Raw genomic sequence first — 23,157 nt, 5'->3', positions numbered from 1 at the left:
TGGTGGGCACATCGGACAGCGGTGGGGATTGCACATTAACAGGCACATCGGCAGCAGCAGGGATCGGGCATTAACGTGCACCTCGGGCATTGGCTGGGATCGGGGCATCAGCGTGCACATCGACAGTGGCTGGGATGGGGGCATTGACGGACATCAAGCTGCAGTGGGCATTGGGCAGGGGCTCCTGTGTCTTCTCTTTCTCGCTTCCACCACGCATCTCCTCCCCTCCTCCTAGGCATCCAATCGGATCACCTGTCCTTTCAGCCAATCAGGTGACGGTATCAGACCTGCTTCCCGATTTGCCGGGAGGAAGATCAGTTTTGCAACAGCGAATATTCATTCGCTGTTGCAACTCAGGCGCAATGCTCTGTGCCCCAAGCCCACCCTATTTTGAAGCCTATTAGAGCCTCTGGCTCTAATCAGGGGCTTCAAAAAAACACCCCCCTACCCACCCCGGCCATAGAAATTCATGCACACAAGGAAGACGTCGCTCCAGGTGTGCAATCACTACAGTTCGGATGAGCTGGGTGCAAGCCACGGCTCGCCACCGACGATCAATAGGAAGAAAAGAATGCCTGCCCACCACAGGGGATTTTATTCCAAAAATAGCAACTGACAGCCAACAAAGAACAGAGTGTCCGACGTGTGCGTTTCACACTGACCTTGGTGCTTCTTCAATACTGATTTGAAGAAGCACTGAGGTCAGTGTGAAACGCACACGTCACCTCTGGGGTTCGGACACTCTGTCCTTGTTGGCTGTGATTTGCTATTCCCAAGGGAATTCATGCGCCCGGCGTCATGAAAGGGGCCGGGTGCATGGATAGGGACGGCAGCAGTGGAATAGATGAGGCGGTGCCCGTGCGGCCACAATGGACGGGCTGCCCCTGGAGCTAAGGACTTACATAGTTAAATTTACACAGTAGGTAAGGTTGCATAAAGACAATAGTCCATCCAGTTCAACCTGTGTAGGTGTACGTGTGTCAGAACACACCAGACCAGATTTGGTCTGCAGAACTCTACAAGGAGCGCCTGGTGGAAGTTGAGAGGTGTCGCTGCCCTGGGACATTGTGAGTACTGATCCAAGTTCAAGAGTCCAGTGACTGTGATCTGTTCCCCTTTTAGGGGTGCCAGTGGTAGATTTCTCTGGCTTTCTCTGTGGCTGCTCCTTCAGGCTCTGAGTTCTGGCCTTCCCCTTTGCTCCAAGCCAAAAGTGGTTGTAAATCTCAGACATGGAATATGAACAAAGCATATCCCTTTATAGTGTGTACTTGCATACCTCCCAACTTTTTGAGATGGGAATGAGGGACACCTATCAGCAAAATTCAGGGCATAGGACACTTGCCACGCCCCCTTAAAGGAGAATTGTTAAAAAAAACAAGATTGGTTAAACCCATGTAGCGGCGGCTCCTGAAGAGCACGCGCTATGCGTTTTTCAAAGTTAAACTTTACCTAAACTGCAGTTTGGTTTGGGTTTTATTTGTCTAAATTGAACCTCTGCATCAGTCTGACTGGAGTGTGAGATGTTCAGCCTGGCCACAGGGGGCACTGTCTCTTGTGGCAGGCGTGGAACTAGGGTCTGATCAGGCGATTAAGTTGCTCTCTTACGGAGCCAAGTCAGTGGGAGTGGCCCTCTCGCTGTGCCCTCTGGGAGAGGGTATGTATGATGCGGACGTCACGTGGTTCGGGGTTCTTGTCCAGTATGAAGTGTTGATTACATGGTCCTGGTCCTCCTGACCAGCCTCCAGGAAGGCTATGGCCTGGGGTGCGGATCCACCCGACTTTAATGTCTCGGGGCTGGCTAGCCCAAGGCAAGGAAACTAAAGGAGGATTCTGAGGTGGTTGGGTGCCGTCTCCGGTTCGGAAGAGGCCCATTGTACTTCAAGCATTCCAGGGGAGGACTCTTTAGAAGAAGACCACGTACGGGTTGTTTTTTTTAGCAAGAGCCTGGAAGGACTGAAGTTACCAAGAGAATCCGGTCTTTTGGATATCGTCAAGCTGGCTGAAAGATCCAGGTATCCTACAAGTGTTCTAAAGCTTAGTTTCCCTACGTGTTCTACAACAACGTCTGTGACAAAGACTTTGTTCCTGAGTAAGCGCCTTGTTGGCTGCTAGGCCTTGTGAGAGAGGGACTGTCCAACCTGAGTGTTCATCCAGCTGCGAATGGCTATTCTCTGGATGCAGTCAAAGCAAGCAAGTACTTTAACATTTTTGGACTTTGACATAAGAGTACCTGAACTTCCTATCCAGCCCTCTGATCCCAAGTTGAAAGACTGTTTAATTGACTGAGTTTTGCAAATAAAATCCATTCAAGTAGATCTGTCGTCAGTCTCTAGTTACTGGGTTATTTACCATGGGACATCCCCTAGATGTGCCACAAGGAGTAAAGAAGGTAACGGTTAGCCCAAAAATAACCAGAAGCTCCTTCGGGAGTTAGTGCTACACGTGGGGGTTTGTAGTCCGGGATTTGTACCATTACCTCTGAAATCTCGAAAGAGCGAGTGGATGGTCCAGCACAACAGCCTCCACCCATGCACGAAAAATCAGTTCTATGTGGACAAGTCCCTTAACCACTTCAGCCCCGGAAGATTTGGCTGTTGCATGACCGGGCCATTTTTTTGGATTCGGCACTGCACCGCTTTAACTGACAATTGCACGGGCGTGCAATGTTGCACCCAAACAAAATTGACATTTTCTTTTTCCCACAAATGAAGCTTTCTTTTGGTGATATTTGATCACCTCTGCAGTTTTTATTTTTTGCACTATAAACAAAAAAAGAGCGACAATTTTGAAAAAAAAAACACAATATTTTGTACTTTTTGCTATAATAAATATCCCCATTTTTTTTTTTTTTTAAAGTCACATTTTTCCTTAGTTTAGGCCGTATTCTTCTACATATTTTTGGTAAAAAAAAAAATGCAATAAGCGTATATTGATTGGTTTGCACAAAAGTTATAGCATCTACAAAATAAGGAATAGATTTATTGCATTTTTTATTATTATTATTATTTTTTTATAGTAATGGCGGCGATCTGAGATTTGTATCGGGACTGCTACATTATGGCGGACACATAGGACACTTTTGACATATTTTTGTGACCGTTGTCATTTATTCAGCGATCAGTGCTATAAAAATGCACTGATTACAGTAAAAATGTCCCTGGCAGGGAAGGGATTAACACTAGGGGGCGATCAAGGGGTTAACTGTGTTCCCTGCTACGTGTTTCTAACTGTAGGGGGACTGACTAGAGGAAATGACAGATTATGGTTCCTAGCTATTAGGAACACACAATCTGTCACTCCTCACAGAACAGAACAGGGATGTGTGTGTTTATATACACACATCCCTGTTCTGCCTCTCGTGACCGAGAACGCTCGTGGCCGGCGGTCATCACGACCGTTGGCCACAAGCATCGGCACGCCCCACAGTGCAGTGCAGCGGGCGCATGCTCCTGCTATCCCGGTCCCGCGAGCCGATGTATAGCTACGATGGTTCGTGGGATCGTGCCGACCTTCCGCAGTAAAATGAGGGCGGCTGGTCGGCAAGCGGTTTAATTGTGAAGACAGGACTCGCAGCCACTAAAAGTGCAATTTCCCGAATCTGTCATCCCCATCTACTTAACCTAGCTGACGATTCTGTTTAGTGAGCGCATGCAAAATTGCTCTGTTTGGCACACGTTTAAGAAACGTGGGCAAAATCACACGTTGAACATGCAATACTATCCATTGTGAATGGTCCTCCAAAAGAGGAAAGTGCGCATTTTTTGGGAAACATGGCTGTTAAAAAAAAAATGCGCCAAGCTTGAAAATCACAAAGGGGCACAAACTGCTTTGCTGCATTTGTCGTGCGTAGTGCAGCCCGTAACTTTGAAAATAATGGGCTGCCCCTCCCACCCCCCCATGCGTGTGGCTGTGACAGCGCACAAAACTGCACATATTATATGCGCAATGTGGTTTTGCCCGCTTGAGTGAGCAAGCAAAAGAGGATGACAGCGACAGCCCAAAGTTTGAGCCAATCAAAAACAAGTTTCCATGCAGCTCCTGTCTTTATTGACAGGTCCCCTTCAATCCTCGACTTGGCTTTGATTTCATTTTTTCTCAGAATATCTCTAGCCAAGTGAAGAAGCCGGATCATCCCTGCTGACATATTTGAAGACGGGAGAACTTCCTCGCACTCGGTTTGATGTTTAGCCCGGAGCTCACAGTAAAAGAATCTTATTTTTTAAAGAAGCGTACAACAAAGTACATATTTTTCTGCATTTACGATGAAAAGGAAGTAAAAATCTGTCTCCTTCCTGAGCTGTAACGTACATTCTGTGCAAGAATATAAAATGGAGAGTAAAGTGCGGCTCCCGACTTCTCATCTTGCAGGGCAGGACACCAAAGTTCTTCATTTTAAACCTTTTATCCATTAGATTTCTTATTCCATCACAGAATAAAAATGTAAATTGAAGTGCCACACCACTGCTAAGCAGTCCAGATAGAACTTTTATTCCATTGAAAGTCAGGGGTACAATTCAAAAACAGTAGCCAACACGTTTTGGCAGTCCTTCATAAGGGCAGGAAAGAACACAAGATTTCCATATCAATCGGATATTGATACAATATCCCTTCCATGGGGTTATAATTAAAACCAAATAACCAATCATAATGGGAGGGTCAAAATTAATATCTATGTAGCACTACCCCTGAAGGAGCTGCTGGTTAGATTTGGGCTTACCGTTACCTTCTGTTCTCCTCGTTTCACGTCTAGGGGTGCCCCGTGGTAAATGGCCCAGTAACTTGAGAGACTGACAACAGATCCACTTGAATGGATTTTATTTGCAAAACGTAGACAATGAACAGTCTCATAAATTGGGATCAGAGGGTTGGAAAGGAAGTTCAGGTACTCTTAAGCCGTGTACACACGGGCGGACTGTATGGCCTACTTAGTCCGTCGAAACACATTTCAGCCGTCAGTCCGCTCGTGTGTGGGCTTCAGCGGACTTTTTCGAAATACTGTCCGTCATACTTTGATTTCAGCGGACAATCCGCTCGTCAGTAGGCTAGTTCGACGGACTAAGAATGGCGCATGCTCAGAAAGGATTTACACGGCGAAAGGTTGCATTGCTGTGTATTGGACTTCCTATTTCTAGTCCCGTCGTACGTGCTGTACACGTCATCGCGCAAGCTTTCGACGGACTGTTTGTGCATCCGTGTGTGGTCAAGTCCGTTCATTCGAAAGTAGGACGGACTGTCCATCGGATTGTATGACGGACTAAGTAGGCCATACAGTCCGCCCGTGTGTCTACGCGGCTTTAGTGTCAAAGTCAAAATGTTGAAGAACTTGCTTACTTTGACTGCATCCAGAGAATAGCCATTCACAACTGGATGGTCACTCAGGTTGGACAGTCCCTCTCTCACAAGGCCCAGCAGCCAACAAGCTGCTTACTCAGGAACAAGTCTCTGCCACAGACGTTGTTGTAGAACATGTAGGGAAACTAAACTTGAAGAACACTCGTAGGATACCTGGATCTTTCAGCCAGCTTGGCGATATCCACAAGACCGGATTCTCTCCTGGGTACTCCAGCCCTTCCAGGCTCTTACTAAGAAACCAACCCATACGTGGTCTTTTTCTGAAGAGTCCTCCCCTGGAATGCTTGAAGTCACTGGGTCTCTCCCAAACTGTAGACGGCGCCCAACCACCTCAGAATCCTCCTTTAGTTTCCTTGCCTTGGGCTAGCCAGCCCCGAGACATAAATATCGGGTGGATCCGAACCCCAGGCCACAGCCTTCCTGGGGGCTGGTCAGGAGGACCAAGACCATGAAGTCAGTACATCATTCTGGACTGGAACCCTGAACTATGTGACGTCCGCATCTTAAATACCCTCTCCCAGAAATCAAAGCAAGAGCGCCATTCCCACTGGGCGGGCTCCGATAGAGAGTAACTTAAGCACCTAACCAGGCCATAGTTTCATGCCTGCCAGAAGAGACAGTGCCCCCTGTGGCCAGGCTGAACATCTCATAGTCCAGTCAGACTGATGCTGAAGTCTAAATTAAGACAATTGTACCCAAACCAAACTGCAGTTCAGGCATAACTTTAACTTTGAAAAACGCATAGCGCGTTCTCTTCAGGAGCCGCCGCTACATACACAAATAAGAACTTGAGTGCTAAATATTATTATTATTATTATACACATTTGTATAGCACCAACAGTTTACGCAGCACTTTACAATGTATAGGGAGGACAACACAAATACAGTACAGTTCAATACAAAAGGTACGGGAGGGCCCGGCTTGTAGAGCTTACATTCTAAAGGGAGGGGGTGGTGGTACAAAAGGTAATAGCTGCAGAGAATGATTTGATGGGGAGGGCTTGGGGATGGTTAGGTGGGTGTGGGATAGACTTCCTTGAATAAATGAGTTTTCAGGGATCTCCTAAAGGTGGACAGGGTAGGTGTAGAGTGGACAGACTGGGGCAGGGAGTTCCAGAGGATGGGAGAGGCTCTGGAGAAGTCTTGAAGGTGAGCATGAGAGGAGGTAACAAGGGAGCTAGAGAGCAGGAGGTCCTGGGAGGAGCGGAGGGGATGATTTGGGCGATATCTGCAGAGGAGGTTGGTGATGTAGATGGGGGCAAGGTTGTGAATGGCTTTGTATGTTATGGTTAGCATTTTGAATTATACACGGTGGGGTGGGGGGGGGGGGCAGTGAAGGGATTGGCAGAGAGGAGCAGCAGTCATAGATCAGTTAGTGAGCTGTATTAATCTAGCAGCAGAATTCATAATAGCCTGCTTAAGGGTTGCCCATTAAGGAGAGAGTTGCAGTAGTCAAGGCAGGAAATAATCAAGGAGTGAATGAGTTGCTTTGTGGTGTCATTAGTCAGGAAGGGTGGAATTCTGGAGATGTTGCGGAGGTGAAGGCGGCAGGATTTAGCCAGTGATTGGATATGGAGGCTGAAGGAGAGGTCAGAGTCAAGGATTACACCCAGGAACCTGGCATGTGTGGAGGGACCAATGGCTGTGTTGTTGATATTAATGGTGAAGTCACAAGGGGGGGAGCGTGAAGGAGGAAATATAACAAGCTCAGTTTTAGAAAGATTGAGTTTGAGGAAGTGGTGTGACATCCATACTGATATGTCATTCAGTAAGTTGGAGATCAGTGAGGAGATCGAGGAGATGAGTTGAGGAGTGGAGAGATAGATCTGGGTGTGGTTGGTATAGAGGTGGTATTGGAAGCAATGAGAGGTTATCACCTGGCCCAGGGAAGAGGTATAGAGCGACAATAGGAGGGGCCCAAGGACAGAACCTTGGGGTACCCCAACAGAAAGATAAAGAGGAGCGGAGGAGATGGAGTTATAAGTGACACTGAAAGTGCGCTGAGATAGGTAGGAGGAGAACCAGGATAAAGCAGAATTATGGAGGTCAAGGAAGTGTAATTTGCTGAGGTGGAGCAGGTGGTCAACTGTGTCAAAGGCAGCAGAGAGGTCTAAGCTCTTGTACACACGGTCGGAGATTCCGTCGGAATGTGTCCTATCGGACCGTTTTGTCGGATATTCCGACTGTGTGTGGTCTGCATCGGACTGTTTCCGTCGGAATATCCGACCGACCAACTTTTCCAACTTGCCGGTAAAATTTTCCGACAAAATGCTCCGATCGGACATACTCCGATCATGTGTAGCCTACTCCGACGGACAAAGTGCCACGCATGCTCAGATGAAATTCCTAGGCTACTAGCCTGAACATAGTCCCGTCGTAACGAAATAACGTCATTACGTTATGTAAAATCGGATTTTCCGACAACTTAGTCCGACCGTGTGTATGCAACATCACTTCCGGACCTCTTCCGGATTTAATCCGTCGGAATTACTCCGACGAATTTGGTTGTCGGAATCTCCGACTGTGTGTACAAGGGCTAAGAGTATGAGTATGGAGTAGTGGCCGTTGGTTTTAGCAGTTAGTAGGTCATTGGCGAGTTTTAGTAGGGCAGTTTCAGTAGAATGTTGTGGGCGGAAGCCAGACTGTAGGGGGGTCGAGAAGGTTGTTGTCCGCGAGGAAGCGACTCATTCGGTCATGGACAAGGCGTTCGATGAGCTTGGAGGCAAGCGGGAACAGGGGGGTGGGTCTTAAGTTATTCAAACAAGTGGGGTCAAGTGAATAGACATGTGCACTGACAAAAAATTAGTTAGTTTTCGCTTCATTCGTTTTTTTTTTTGTTTTTTGTTTTTTGGGTCATTCGTTATGATCACAATTAGTAAATCCGTACATTCGTAAGTTCTTCTGTACATTCATAAATTCATATAAATTTGTAAATTCGTAAATTTGCACATTCGTACATTCATAAATTAGAAAATTTGTATATTTATAAATTCGAAAATTGAGAAACTTGGAAATTCAAAATCTCGAAAATTAGAAAATCGGAAATAGTAACTAACTATTAAGTCATAGGTATTGTAATTTGCCTGTTAGTGAATGTAACGATCACTAATTTATCCGAAGTTACGAATTATCTGAAATAACGAATGCCGCATCTAAACAAATGGAACAGAACAAATTAATAATAAATAATAATAATAAAAAGTTTTCATTATTATTATTATTGTTATTATTATTACATTCCATTTGTTTGGATGCGGCATTCGTTATTTTGGATAATTCGTAACTTCGGATAAATTTACATTTGTTTTGTTCACTAACAGCCAAATTTGAAAGGAAATTACAATACCTTTAATTTAATAGTTAGTAATAGTTAAGTTATTATTAGTTAATTATTATTTCAGATTTCAGAATTTATGAACTTACGAATGTGCGAATGTACTAATTTACGAATGTGCTAATTTTCGAATATTCGAAAATTTACGAATATTCAAAAAAATTTGTTAAACGGGTTTTTGTTAATTCGGATATTTCCGAATTACCGAATTTGTCGAAATTCGTTAAAAAACGAATCCGGAACTAAATGAATTGCACATGTCTAGTGCTGAACAACACTCACCGGCCACTTTATTAGGTGCACCTTGCTAGTACCGGGTTGGACCCCTTTTGTCTTCATTCTTCGAGGCATAGATACAGTTGCTGAAGATTTGTCGGCAGCACATCCATGATGCAAATCTCCCGTTCCACCACATCCCAGTGGTGCTCTATTGGATGAGATGTGGTGAGTGTGGAGGCCATTGGAGGACAGTGACCTCATTGTCCAGTGGTGAGATGATTGGAGCTTTGTGACATGGTGCATTATCCTGCTGGAAGGAACCACCAGAAGATGGGGACACTGTAGTCATAAAGGGATGGACATGGTCAGCAGCAATACTCAGGTGGGCCGTGGGGTTTAAACGATGCTTAATTGGTAGTAAGGAGCCCAAAGTGTGCCAAGAAAATATCACCCCCACACCATTACACCCCCACCACCAGCCTGAACCGGTGATACAAGGCAGGATGGATCCATACTTTCATGTTGTTTGCTCCAAATTCTGACCCCACCATCTGAATGTCTCCGCTGAAACCGAGACTCATCAGACCAGGTAACGTTTTTCCAATCTTCTATTGTCCAATTTTGGTGATCCTGTGCCAATTGTAGCCTCAGTTACCTGTTCTTAGCTGACAGGAGTGGCACCCGGTGTGGTCTTCTGCTGCTGTAGCCCATCTGCTTCAAGGTTCAATGTGTTGTGCGTTCAGAGATGATATTCTGCATACCTTGGCTCAGTGTTATTTTTGTAGACTAAAACCGACTAAAACATTTAAGTCGACTGACTTAATACCATTTTAGTCGACTAAAATACGACTAAAACTAAAACGATTGAGCTGACTTAAATACGACTAAAATGGTATTTTAGTCAAAACACTAAGACTAAAACTAAATTAAAATTTGATGTAAAAATGAACACGATTTTCATATGCGGGCGCTACTCACATATGTGTTCGCTTCTGCAAGGAGCCCGGCGGGACGGGGCGCATTTAAAAAAAAAAAAAAATCTTATCTATTTTACCTTTTGTTTTTAATTTTTACACTTTTAACCACTTGCCGACCAGCGCACGACGATGTACGTCGACAGAATGGCACGGGCAGGAAAATGGGCTTACATGTACGTCCCTTTAAATTTGCCGCCCTGCCATCGGGAGCGTGCCGTCGGCGGCGCGCTCCCGCGCTGGTCGGGACCCCCGTGAGTCCGGTCGCGGGACCCGCGGACTCGATCACCGCGGGCATCCCCGCGATCGTCTCACGGAGCGGCCGAATGGAGAAGTGCCGTTGTAAACAACATTTCTCCATTCTGCCTAGCAACTAGTGACGCTGATCTCTGCTCCATGTGATTGGAGCAGAGATCAGTGTTCACTAAATGAAAGCCCAACCCCCCCACAGTTAGTAACACACCCCTAGGAACACTTAACCCCTACACTGCCACCCACTGGTTAACCCCTTCACTGCCAGTGTCATTTACACAGGAATCACTGCATTTATATAGCACTGATTACTGTATAAATGACAATGGTCCCAAAAATGTGTCAAAAATGTCCGATGTGTCCCCCACAATGTCGCAGTCACAATAAAAATCGCTGATCGCCGCCATTACTAGTAAAAAAAAAAAATTATTAATAAAAATGCTATAAAACTATCCCTATTTTGTAAACGCTATAACTTTTGTGCAAACCAATCAATAATCGCTTATTGCGATTTTTTTTACCAAAAATATGTAGAAGAATACGTATCGGCCTAAACTGAGGGAAAAAATTTTTTTTTTATATATTTTTGGGGGATATTTATTATAACAAAAAGTAAAAAATAAACGCTCTATTTTTGTTTATAGCGCAAAAAATAAAAACCGCAGGGGTGATCAAATACCACCAAAAGAAAGCTCTATTTGTGGGAAAAAAAGGACGTCAATTTTGTTTGGGAGCCACGTCGCACGACCGCGCAATTGTCAGTTAAAGCGACGCAGTGCCGAATCGCAAAAAGTGGTCTGGTCTTTGACCAGCAAATTGGTCCGGTCTGAAAGTGGTTAAATTGTGTCACTTTTATTCTTATTACAAGGAATGTAAACATCCCCTTGTAATAATAAAAAAACATGACAGGACCTCTTAAATATGAGATCTGGGGGTCAAAAAGGCCTCAAATCTCATATTTACACAAAAATGCAATAAAAAAAAAAAATTGTTTTTTTAAAAGAAAAATGGAAAAAAAAGGTCCTTTAAGAGCTATGGATGGAAGTGACATTCTGACGTTGCTTCCGCCCTGCATTGTTATGGAGATGGGCAGGGGCCATCTTCTCCTCACTCGTCTCCATGCCCAGCAAGGGTGAAGATCCGATCGCCTCCGTCGACGGCTCCGGTAAGCAGCAAAGGGCACCGAAGCGCGGTGGGAGAGGGAGGGGCCCTCTCCCGCCGCCGATAAATGTGATCTTGCTGGGAATCTGCCACAGAGACCACTTTTATCTGAAACCGGACCACTCACTGAAGAAGAGGATACCGGGGTTATGGTAGCTAGCTGCCGCCATAACAACGATACTCCTCTTCAAACAGTCGACGTAAAACGACGGTGCGCGGTCCGGAAGTGGTTAAGAATAATGTCACCCAAACACGCATCTCGTGGTTTGCCATGATTTGGAATCGCAGGTGGAATGGTGGTGACAATGTATAGCAGAGAGAATCTCCCTAGTGGAGACACAGATATATTTTTTTTATTTATTTATTCATATATATTTGATAATTTTATTCAGAGGTAACTTCCTCTTTAAGACCATTATGCATGATTGCAGCTAGTTGCCGGTGCCCCTGCACTAATCTGAGTATATATCAGAGTCTTGTAAGTATAGTGGAGCCTATGTTAGCCCATGAATGGGACATATTTTGTCTATGTCCAGCACTTTGGAAGTAATTTTGCCTATTATATTCCCGTAGCATGATCCCCATGTATCCCCTGAGCCTCCCCTCCAAACTTGTGAACTTGCTTGGTGACCTCCTTGATGTCTCTCTGGGTGAGTCCGATAGGGGAATGGACAGAATAAACCATGATATCTACACATTGAATGCATAGTAAATGTATGAACAATAATTGATTATGTATATGATCTTATCCTTAATAGAGCTTTAAGAGAATTGGCAGTCCCCTGAAGAAGTCAATGTTGGCGAAACATGTTGGGATATAACACCAAGTGCTGATCACCTTCTATACATGGACACCAGTGATTCAATTAAATTTGTGTCATACTTTTTTTTATAGAACTCAATGTATGTTATTATTTTACAGTGCCTTGCAAAAGTATTCCCCTCCCTTGGCAACTGTTCGTGTTTTGTTGCCTCACAACCTCAAATTAACATGGATTGTTTGAGGATTTGCATCATTTCATTTACAGAACATGCCCACAACTTTGAAGATGTTTTTTTTTTTTATTGTGAAGCAAACAAGGAATAGGACAAAATAACAGAAAAAGTCAATGTGCATAACTATTCACCCCTCTAAAGAAAATACTAGATCCCTTTTGTAGCTATCACAGCTCCGAGTCACTTTGGATAAGTCTCTATGAGTTGCTACATCTTACCACTGGGATTTTTGCCAATTCCTCTTTGCAAAACTGCTCCAGCTCCTTCAAGTTGAATGGTTTGTGCTTGTGAACAGCAATCTTTAAGTCTGACCACAGATTTTCTATTGGATTGAGGTCTGGGCTTTGACCAGGCCATTCCAACACATTTACATGTTTCCCCTTAAACCACTCAAGTGTTGCTTTAGCAGTGTGTTTGGGGTCATTGTCCTGCTGGAAGGTGAACCTCCATCCTAACCTCAAATCATACATAGAGTGGTGCAGGTTTTGCTCAAGAATATCCCTGTATTTAGCACCATCCATCTTTCCTTCAACTCTGACCAGTTTCCCAGCCCCGACTGCTGAAAAACATCCCCACACCATGATGCTGCCACCACCATGGTTCACAGTGGGGATGGTGTTCTTTGGGTGATGTGATGTGTTGGGTCTGCACCAGACATAGCTTTTTCTTTGATGGACAAAAAGTTCATTTTGGTCTCATCAGACCAGAGCACCTTCCTCCATACATTTTGGGAGTCTCCCACATGCCTTATCCCAAACTCAAACCGTGCCACTTTGTTTTTTTGCTGAAAGTAATGGCTTTCTTCTGGCCACTCTGCCATAAGGCCCAACTCTATGGAGCATACGGCATATTGCCGTCCTATGTACAGATACTCCAGTCTCTGCTGTGGAACTCTGTAGCTCCTCCAGGGTTACCTTAGGTCTCTGTGCTGCCTCTCTGATTAATGCCCTCCTTGCCCGCTCTGTGAGTTTTGGTGTGCGCCCGTCTCTTGGCAGGTTTGCTGTTGTGCCATGTTCTTTCCATTTGGTTATAATAGATTTGATGGTGCTCCTAGGGATCATCAAAGATTTGGATATTTTTTTATAACCCAACCCTGACTTGTACTTCTCAACTACATTGTCCCTTACTTGTTTGGAGAGTTCCTTGGTCTTCATGGCAGTGTTTGGTTAGTGATGCCTCTTGTTTAGGTGTTGCAGCCTCTGGGGCCTTTCAAAAAGGTGTGTCTATGTAATGACAGGTCATGTGACACTTTGCACACAGGTGGACATCATTTCACTAATTATGTGACTTCTGAAGGTACCGTATTTTTCGGACTATAAGGCGCACGTAAAAGCCTAAATTTTCTCCCAAAAACGACCGTGCGCCTTATAATCCGGTGCGCCTTATATATGACCTGTTGACATCGCTGGAGTGCTTTGTTAACAGTATCTGTCAGATGGGCGCGCATGGAGTCACAGATCAAGTCTCTTGACGTTAACCTTCGGACTATAAGGCGCACGTAAAAGCCTAAATTTTCTCACAAAATCGACCGTGCGCCTTATAGTCCGATGCGCCTTATATATATGGAAATATCCATTTTATCAGCCGGTCGTTGCTAGTGCGCCTTATAATCCGGTGCGCCTTATAGTCCGATGCGCCTTATATATGGAAATATCCATTTTATCAGCCGGTCGTTGCTAGTGCGCCTTATAATCCGGTGCGCCTTATAGTCCGAAAAATACGGTAATTGGTTGCACCAGAGCTTTTTATGGGCTTCGTAACAAAGGGGGGGGGGGGGGGGGTGAATACATAAGCACATGCCAATTATGATTTTTTTTATTTCTGAAAAATAGTTTTATGTATATATTTTTCTAATTTTACTTCACCAACTTAGACTATTGTGTTCTGATCCATCACATATAATTCAGATTTAAAAAAAAAAACATTGAACCCCCCAAGGGGGGTGAATACTTTTGCAAGTCACTGTATAAATAAATGTAGCCCCAGTCTTCCTAATGAGTATGCGCTATGTCTGTAAATTTAGTTTTTGTCCAAAACTATAGTTAAGTTTTAGGGTTAATTGCTCTAAATTGTGCTTTGGCATCAGTTTGGCTGGGCTGTATTGAGGTTCTGCCTGGTCATAGGTGGGGTTCGCACCTGTGAGAGGCATTAGAACGCAGTCTGGTTGGACGCATTGGGTACCAATCTCTCTCTCTGAGCCAATCAGTGGGCGTTTGTCTCGCTGTATATTCCGGGAGAGGGTACTTAAGGTGCTGAAGTCACGTGGTTCTGGGTTCCGGTCCAGAAATTGTTGCTGACTCTATGGTCCTGGTCCTCCTGACCAGGCCCCGGGGGCCCTCATGGCCTGGGGTGCGGATCCATCCGTTTCTTAGCCTCAGAACTGGCTAGTTCGAGGCTCAGTAACTGGAAGGAGGATTCTAAGGTGTTCCGTTACTGTCTCGAACTTGCAGAGGCCCAGCAACTCTACATGCAACCAGGGGAGGACTCTTCAGTAAGAGAGCCACGCACGAGGCTGGCTGCTTGGTAAGAGCCTGGAAGCTGAGCTGCCATGGGCATTGATTGAATTCACAATTCTTACGGTATCGCCGGACCGGCTGCAAGATTCTGGTACAGTAAGAAAAGTTCCTAGCTCTATCCTACAACTAAGTTTTTCAACCAAGTCTGTGTGAGAGACTTTGCAAAGCTAGAATTACTTGTTGGCTTGCTAGATCCAAGGTCAAGGATTTATCCAACAGTTAAAGAATCCAGTTGCGAGCGGCTGTTCCCTGGATTGTGTACAGAGAGAGAGTTTATTGAAGTCAGCAGATCCAAGCACCTGAGCTAAATTTTATCCTGATACCCAGGGCTGGACTTACCATTGGGCTTGACTGGGCTCAAGCCCATGGGCCCCGCCCAATAGGGGGCCCCGCCGAGATACATAGCCGAGTGTACTCGGCTCCGCTCCGCTCCACTCACAGTCACGCCCGGTCCCGCCCTATGATGGACACAACACAGGGACTGGGCGTGACTGTGAGCCGAGCCAAGTACATTTGGCTACTCTCAGCTCCGCTCGGGACTGCGAGAGGACCCTCAGCCGCCGAGAGGACCCTTAGCCGCCAAAAGAGCCGCCAAGAGACGCTTAGGGTATTCGAGAGCCCCCGAGATAAAGAAGACTATGTATCTCGGCAGCTCCATTTTTAAACTTCAAGACTGCAATGACAAGGCTGCAAATGACAAGGCTACACTGACAAGGCTACAAATGACACTGACAAGGCTGCAGATGGATGGGCAAGGCTGAAGATGGACACTGATAAGGCTGCATTGATGGGCATTTAAATGTAAGTTTTTTCCTTAAACTTCTCTCCTAAAAGTTTTTTTTCCTTAAAATTCCCTCCTAAACTTGGGGTGCGTGTTATACGCCAATAAATACTGTAATTAATGGAAGGTAGGGCCCGAAAGTGACCCAAGCCTAGGGGCCCCCACCACCCTAAGTCCTGCCCTGCTGATACCCTCTATTCCCAACTTAGAGACTGAGTTTGTTCAACTGTTTTATGCAAAATAAAAATCCTAACAAAGAATCCAAGTGTCGGTCTCTACAGTTACTGGGTCATCAACCCTGGGAACCCCTAGACAAGGACAACGAGTTATGAGCTGGTGGAGGTAACCGGTAAGCCCAGAAAAATTCAGCCGCTCCTTCGGGGGTACCGTATTTGCCGGCGTATAAGACGACTGGGCGTATAAGACGACCCCCTATTTTTCCAGTGAAAACTTACGATTTGGGCTATACTCGCCGTATAAGACTACCCCCTTCCGAGGCAACACCATTAAAAAAAAACATCAGACTTAACATCAGATTTGATTTAAACACGGTCATTTTAATGAACCATCAGAAACATCAAAAAAAAAAAACATCAGAATTAACATCAGATTTGATTAAAACACGGTAATTTTAATGTAAATGGTTGACTTTCTGGTACTTAAAATCCTTCAAAATCCTCTTCATGTTCATCCTCTGACATCATAAGTTCATCAATGACATCTTGTGGTACATTTGTAAGACAATCATCATATGGATCCAATTCCACATCAGATGGTGTGGCTTCAGCTTCGGCTTCCTCTTCATCTTGCCACAAGTCATCATCCTCCATACCATCCAATGAATTTGATATGCCACACTTCTTGAAAGACTTGATGACTTTTTCTGCATCAATATCATTCCAGGCTTTTATGACAAAGGTGCACAAAACATCCAACTGTGGAGCACGCATGTTTCCTCCTTTTGTGAATGACTTTTCGCCACTAACCATCCACTCATTCCACTGTTCGCGAATACGATCTTTAAATGGCTTGTTTAGGCACACATCCAGTGGCTGTACCAAAGATGTCAATCCTCCAGGAATAACCGCTGCATCAGTGTTTATTCTTTTAAGCCTTTCCTTTGTGCTGGGAGTTAAATGAGCCCCCTGAACATATCCCACACCAGTAGGCTACGTTCTCAATGAAGTCCACCTGGTCGTCTACTCCATACATGTTCAAGCCATAGCTTTACCCCTTCTTCATCCATCCAGCCTTTTTCATTCACATGCACAAAAACTCCAACGGGGAACTTGATTTTTGGCATTGTTTTTCTTTTGAAAATAATCATGGGTCTTAGTTTGGCACCATCAGCTGTACATGCTAGTACCACAGTAAAACTGGACTTCTCATGTCCTGTTGTTTTAATTAAAACAGTTTTGGCACCTTTTGAATTGACTGTTTTATTTCCAACCATGTCGAAATTCATAGGAGTTTCATCCATATTTCCGATCTGACTTAACGCATAGCCATGTTTTTTGCGCTGTTCTATTACATATCGATGGAAATTACTTACTTTGCCGTCAAGACCTGCAGGTAATTTTTGTGCAATTTTGGTCTTTTGCCCTTAGTACCAGATCATGCCTTTCCAAGAACCTAGAACACCAGGATATAGTGGCCTTAAATCCTTTGCTGTGATCTGGGTTAGATTTGGCCCACTGAAGTGAAAAAATCCGTATGCTGTTTCGTGTCACTACAAAACCATTGTGACGATGCTCATGCACCATGTCTGCTACATGCTTCTCGAGTTCTGGCCAATGTGGGGTGCCTCTTCTTAATGCACACTTAGCCCTTGGCATACTCTTTAAAGTGGGAGTCCACCGGGACTCCGCGTTTTTTTTTTTTTTTTTAAAGCCAGCAGCTACAAATACTGCAGCTGCTGACTTTTAAAATAGTGACACTTACCTGTCCAGCGTGCCCGCGATGTCGGCACCCGAAGCCGATCTCTAGATCGACACTCGAGTGCTGCCGCCGCCATCTTGGGTATGGGAATCAGGAAATGGAGCCTTTCGGCTTCATTTCCCGGTTCCCTACTGCGCATGCGCGAGCTGCGCTGCGCAATGAGGACGGTCCCCGCTGCCTCTGGGATCTGTGTGTTTCCCAGCAGGCAGCGGGGCACTTGCGGGAAGGGGCGGGCACTTGCGGAAAGGGGCGTAAGTTACGCCCCTTTCCGCAGAGAGCTATCCCGGAAGTGGGTGCAGTTACCTGGATTATCCAGGTAACTGCACCCCCCTCCCCCCTGAAAGGTGCCGATTGTGGCACCGGAGGGGGGGAGGGTTCCGATGAGCGGAAGGTCCACTTTAGGGTGGACCTCCGCTTTAATGCATCTTCCTTGGCTTTCCAGTCTCGGACCATCTTTTCCGTTACTCCATATTGTCTTGCAGCAGCGCAATTATTATTTTCCTTGGCAAAGTTTACAACCTTGAGCTTGAAACTGGCTTCATGTTTCCTTCTCCTTGCTGGAGCCACGCTGGGGCCCTGTCTATCAGCCATTTCACACAACAGGGAATCTGAAATCTGTCAGGTATTGTAATCTGTCAGGTACTACGGTATTAATTTTATGAAATCAAAAAGGAAACTGGTGAACTACAAGTCCCAGAGATCCCACAATTGGTAGGTGGCAACAATTACTCTCCTCCAAAGCACCATAAATCTTTTTTATGAAGGGAAGATCTGGAGCTGGATGTGCAGTACAGGATGTTGGCTACCGGTACACACAGTTTATGATGCTTTGTTACCGTATGTACAGTAGCACCAGGTACTCACAGTGTAATGTACCGTACAGTAGCGCCAGATTGACACAGTATATGTTTTGTAATTCCGGTACAGTAGCGCCAGGTACACACAGTATACGGTAATATGATGCTTTGTTAGTATGGTAGGTACAGTACGGTATATACCGTATGATGCTTTGTTAGTAGGTACAGTATATATGATGCTTTGTTAGTATGTACAGTACCGTATATGATGCTTTGTTGGTAGGTACAGTAGGGTATGATATATGATGCTTTGTTGGTAGGTACAGTAGGGTATGATATATGATGCTTTGTTACTGCTTGTCAAGTTGTCACTGAGTATGATGCTTTGTTAGTAGGTACGTTACAGTATACCTATATGATGCTTTGTCACTGAGAAACAGCATCCATTACTTCCTCCCTGGTAAATCTTTTAAAGAAGGGCTTTTAAATGTGAAAAGTACAGTACAGTACAGTAAAGTATTCCGGTATACCGGTATTTTGTTTCTGTGGTAACGATATAGACTTATACAGTGTGGATACAGTGTGCACCACTGAGCCAATCACGGCAGGCAATGCATTTTACTAATCTGTTGATGGATGCAAAGCCTGCTCGGATTGGCTGTGACATCATCAGCCTGACTCGGATTGGCAGAGGCTGTACTCCAATCCGAGCAGGCTTAACAGGCTTTGCATTCAGCAACAGAGTGCATCGCCCACCAGGATTGGCTGAGCGGCGCACACTGGACATCTCGAGCACCCGGCGGCAGAGCGGCGCACACCGTGTATGGATTCAGCAGCCACCGCATCACCCGGCGGCTGAGCGGCACACAGACCACAGCGTTACTGAGCACCCGGCGGCTGAGCGGCACACAGACCACAGCGTTACTGAGCACCCGGCGGCATGTCGATCACCCGGCGGCTTTTTCACCAGGTACAGAGCACACGTACCTCTGCACCCGGCGTATAATGCGACCCCCAGTTTTTGGCTGTGTAGATGCGGTGTAAAAAGTCGTCTTATACGCCGGCAAATACGGGTAATTGCTACATAAACTTTCTATTTTCATACAAAATTTATTCTTTTCAATCTTGGGCACCATTATAATAACAACCATCCTGCTGCTGCTACTCTTTAGGACCATTACCTTGGCTCTATGGATACACGGACATGTCCATCTTTTTAGCCCTATAGATTGCCATTTAGCAGATCGAGTCAAATCTGTCCAATCTGAAAGAGTCTGCAAACAAATTGCTTAACAAAAAGAACTGTGAAGTGTTGTCACAAAGAGCGTGCGAGTTCTCAATCTATTCCCAACACAACATGAGATTCAACTAATGCACAGAAAATAAAAGCATTGAGAGGGAAGATGAGAGCGGCCTTGAATCCGTCCTAATTGTATAAAAATCCGCCTCCGTAGGAGGCACTTAGTACCCGCACCCAACGCCTCTGAATAGAGGAGAATGAATTGAAAGCATGTTTGAGGTCTCAGGAAATGAATGGACTCAACCGCTGACATCTGAAAAGGACAGATGTGTTCCGTACATCTCTCTTTGTGGTTATTGAATGTAGAGCTCTGCATTCTGCTTATAACAACCATTAATACAAAATGTCAAGGCTGAAGGGACTCGATTAGTCACTATTCAGAGAGATTTCAGCAGAGAGATTTCAGCAGGGCAAAAATAATGCAACATTATGACATATTAGGGCTGCAGCAAGAAAAATATCGTCACCTGCAAATGAAAAAGCAGGCTATTTATTAAATGGCCATGTACAGTGCCTTGAAAAAGTATTCATACCCCTTGAAATTGTCCACCTTTCGTCATGTTACAACCAAAAACAGAAATGTATTTTTATTGGGAATTTAGACCAACACAAAGTGGCACATAATTGTGAAGTGGAAGGAAAATCATAAATGATGTTCAATTTTTTTTACAAATTAATATGTGAAAAGTGTGGGGGGTGCATTTGTATGGCGCCCCCCGGAGTCAATACTTTGTAGAACCGCCTTTCTCTGCAATTACAGCTGCAAGACTTTTTGGGGATGTCTCTACCAGCTTTGCACATCTAGAGAGGGACATTTTTGCAGATTCTTTTTTGCAAAATAGCTCAAGCTCTCTGATATTGGATGGAGAGCGTCAATGAACAGCAATTTTCAAGTCTTGCCATGGATTCTCAATTGGATTTAGGTCTGGACTGTGACTGGGCCACTCTAAGCCCTTGTACACACGGTCGGACATTCCGACAACCAAATCCGTCGGATTTGTCCAAAACTGTTGCACACACACAGTCGGACAAAGTTGTCAGAAAATCCGATCGTACTTAATGTGATGATGTTATTTTGTTAGGACGGGACTACGTTCAGGCTAGTAGCCAATAGCTTTGGTCTAGGAATTTGATCTGAGCATGCGTGGCACTTTGTCCGATCGGAATTCTCTACACATGATCGGACAAAGTCCGATCGGATCATGTTGTCGGAAAATTTTATAGCCCAGCTGGAAAACTTGGTCCATCGGATACTCCGACGGAAACAGTCCGATGGAGCCCACACACTGTCGGATTATCCGACAACACGGTCTGATCAGACATTGTCCATCGGAATGTCTGACCGTGTGTACAAGGGCTAACACATGAATATGCTTTGATCTAAACCATTCCATTGTAGCTCTGGCTGTATGTTTCGGGTTGTTGTCCTGCTGGAAGGTGAACCTCCGCCCCAGTCTCAAGTCTTTTGCAGACTCTAATGCCGCATACACACGACTGGACTTTCTGGCAGAAAAGGTCAGACGTAATCATTCCATCAAATATTACGATCGTGCGGGGGCTTTATCTGACTTTTTTCTTCAAAAATTCAGACGGACGTAGAAATAGAACATGTTTCAAATCTGTCCGACAGAATCAATTTCTATCGGGAAAACCGTTCGTCTGTATGCGGGTCCGACAGACCAAATACGACGCAAGGGCAGCTATTGGCTACTGGCTATTGAACTTCCTTTTCTAGTCCCGTCGTACGTCATCACATTCAAAACTAACGGACTTTGGTCCATTCGTGTTTGGGCAAGTCCGATCAGTCGAAAGTCCATCGCAACTCAGATGAAAGTCCGTTGGACCTTTTCTGCCGGAAAGTCCGGTCGTGTGTATGCGGCATAACAGGTTTTCTTCTAAGATTGTCCTGTATTTGGCTCCCTCCATCTTCCCATTAACTCTGATCAGCTTCCCTGTCCCTGCTGAAGAAAAGCATCCCCACAACATGAAGTTGCCACCACTATGTTTCACAGTGGGGATGGTGTGTTTAGTGTGATGTGCAGGCCAAAAAATTCAATTTTGGTCTCATCTGACCAGAGCACCTTGTTCCACATGTTTGCTGTGTCCCCCACATGGCTTCCCACATCTACAAACTGGACCTCTTATGGCTTTCTTTCAACAATGGCTTTCTTCTTGCCACTCTTCCATAAAGGGCAGATTTGTGGAGAGCACGACTAATAGTTGTCCTGTGGACAGATTCTCCCACCTGAGCTGTGGATCTCTGCAGCTCCTCCAGAGTTACCATGGACCTCTTGGCTGCTTCTCTGATGAATGCTCTCCTTGCCCGGCCGGTCAGTTTAGGTGGAAGGCCATGTCTTGGTAGGTTTGCAGTTGTGCCATACTCTTTCCATTTTCAGATGATGGATTAAACAGAGCTCTGTGAGATGTTCAACGCTTGGGATATTTTTTTGTTTAACCACTTCAATACCGGGCTTTTTCACCCCCTTCCTGCCCAGACCAATTTATAGCTTTCAGCGCTGTAACATTCTGAATGACAATTGCGCGGTAATGCAACACTGACCCATATGATTTTTAAGATTTTTCCCCACAAATAGAGCTTTCTTCTGATCACCTCTGCTGTCTTTATTTTTTGTGCTATAAACAAAAAAAGAGAGACAATTTAGAAAAATACAATACTTTTTACTTTTTGCTATAATAAATATCCCAATTTAAAAAAAAACGATTTCTTCCTCAGTTTAGGCCGATATATATTGTTCTATATATTTTTGGTAAAATAAAATTGCAATAGGCGTATATTGATTGGTTTGCACAAAAGTTATAGCGTGACGAGCTGTGATTTTTATCAGGACTGCGATATTACGGTGGACAAATTGGACTCCTTTGGACACCTTGGACACCTTTGACAATTGACATTTTTTGGGACCATTGACAATTATACAGCGATCAGTGCTATAAATATACACTGATTACTGTATAAATGTCACTGGTAGGAAAGGAGTTAACACTAGGAGGCAATCAAGGGGTTAAATGTGTTACCTAGGGAGTGATTCTAACTAAGGGGGAGAGAGGACTGCCTGGAGGAGGTGACCGATGGGTGTTTCTATATACAAAGATTTCACAATCTGTCTCCTCTCCCCTGACAGGACGTGGATCTGTGTGTGTGCACACGCAGATCCACGTCCCTGCTCTGTGACAAGCAATCATGTGTGCCCGGCTCTCAAATGATGTGGCGGCATGCGCGCGCCCCCCTAGACGGCTGGGATGCCTAGGACGTCACAAGACGGCTGCCCAGGATGGAGAGCCACCTTGCAGCCGTCATATTACTATACGCGGGATAGGAAGTGGTTAAACTTCTCCACAACTTTATCCCTGACCTGTCTGGTGTGTTCCTTGGCCTTCATGATGCTGTTTGCTCTACTATGGCTCTCTAACAAACCTTTGAGGGCTTCACAGAACAGCTGTATTTATACTGAGATTAAATTACACACAGGTGGACTCTATTTACTAATTAGGTGACTTCTGAAGGTTCCATTAGAT

This window comes from Lithobates pipiens, unplaced genomic scaffold, assembly GCF_037356315.1.
Source record: "Lithobates pipiens isolate NorthernLeopardFrog02 unplaced genomic scaffold, aLitPip1_a1.2 Scaffold_19, whole genome shotgun sequence".
Taxonomy (NCBI): Eukaryota; Metazoa; Chordata; class Amphibia; order Anura; family Ranidae; genus Lithobates; species Lithobates pipiens.
The sequence above is the reverse complement of the archived record's forward strand: the minus strand, read 5'-3'. Positions refer to the sequence as shown.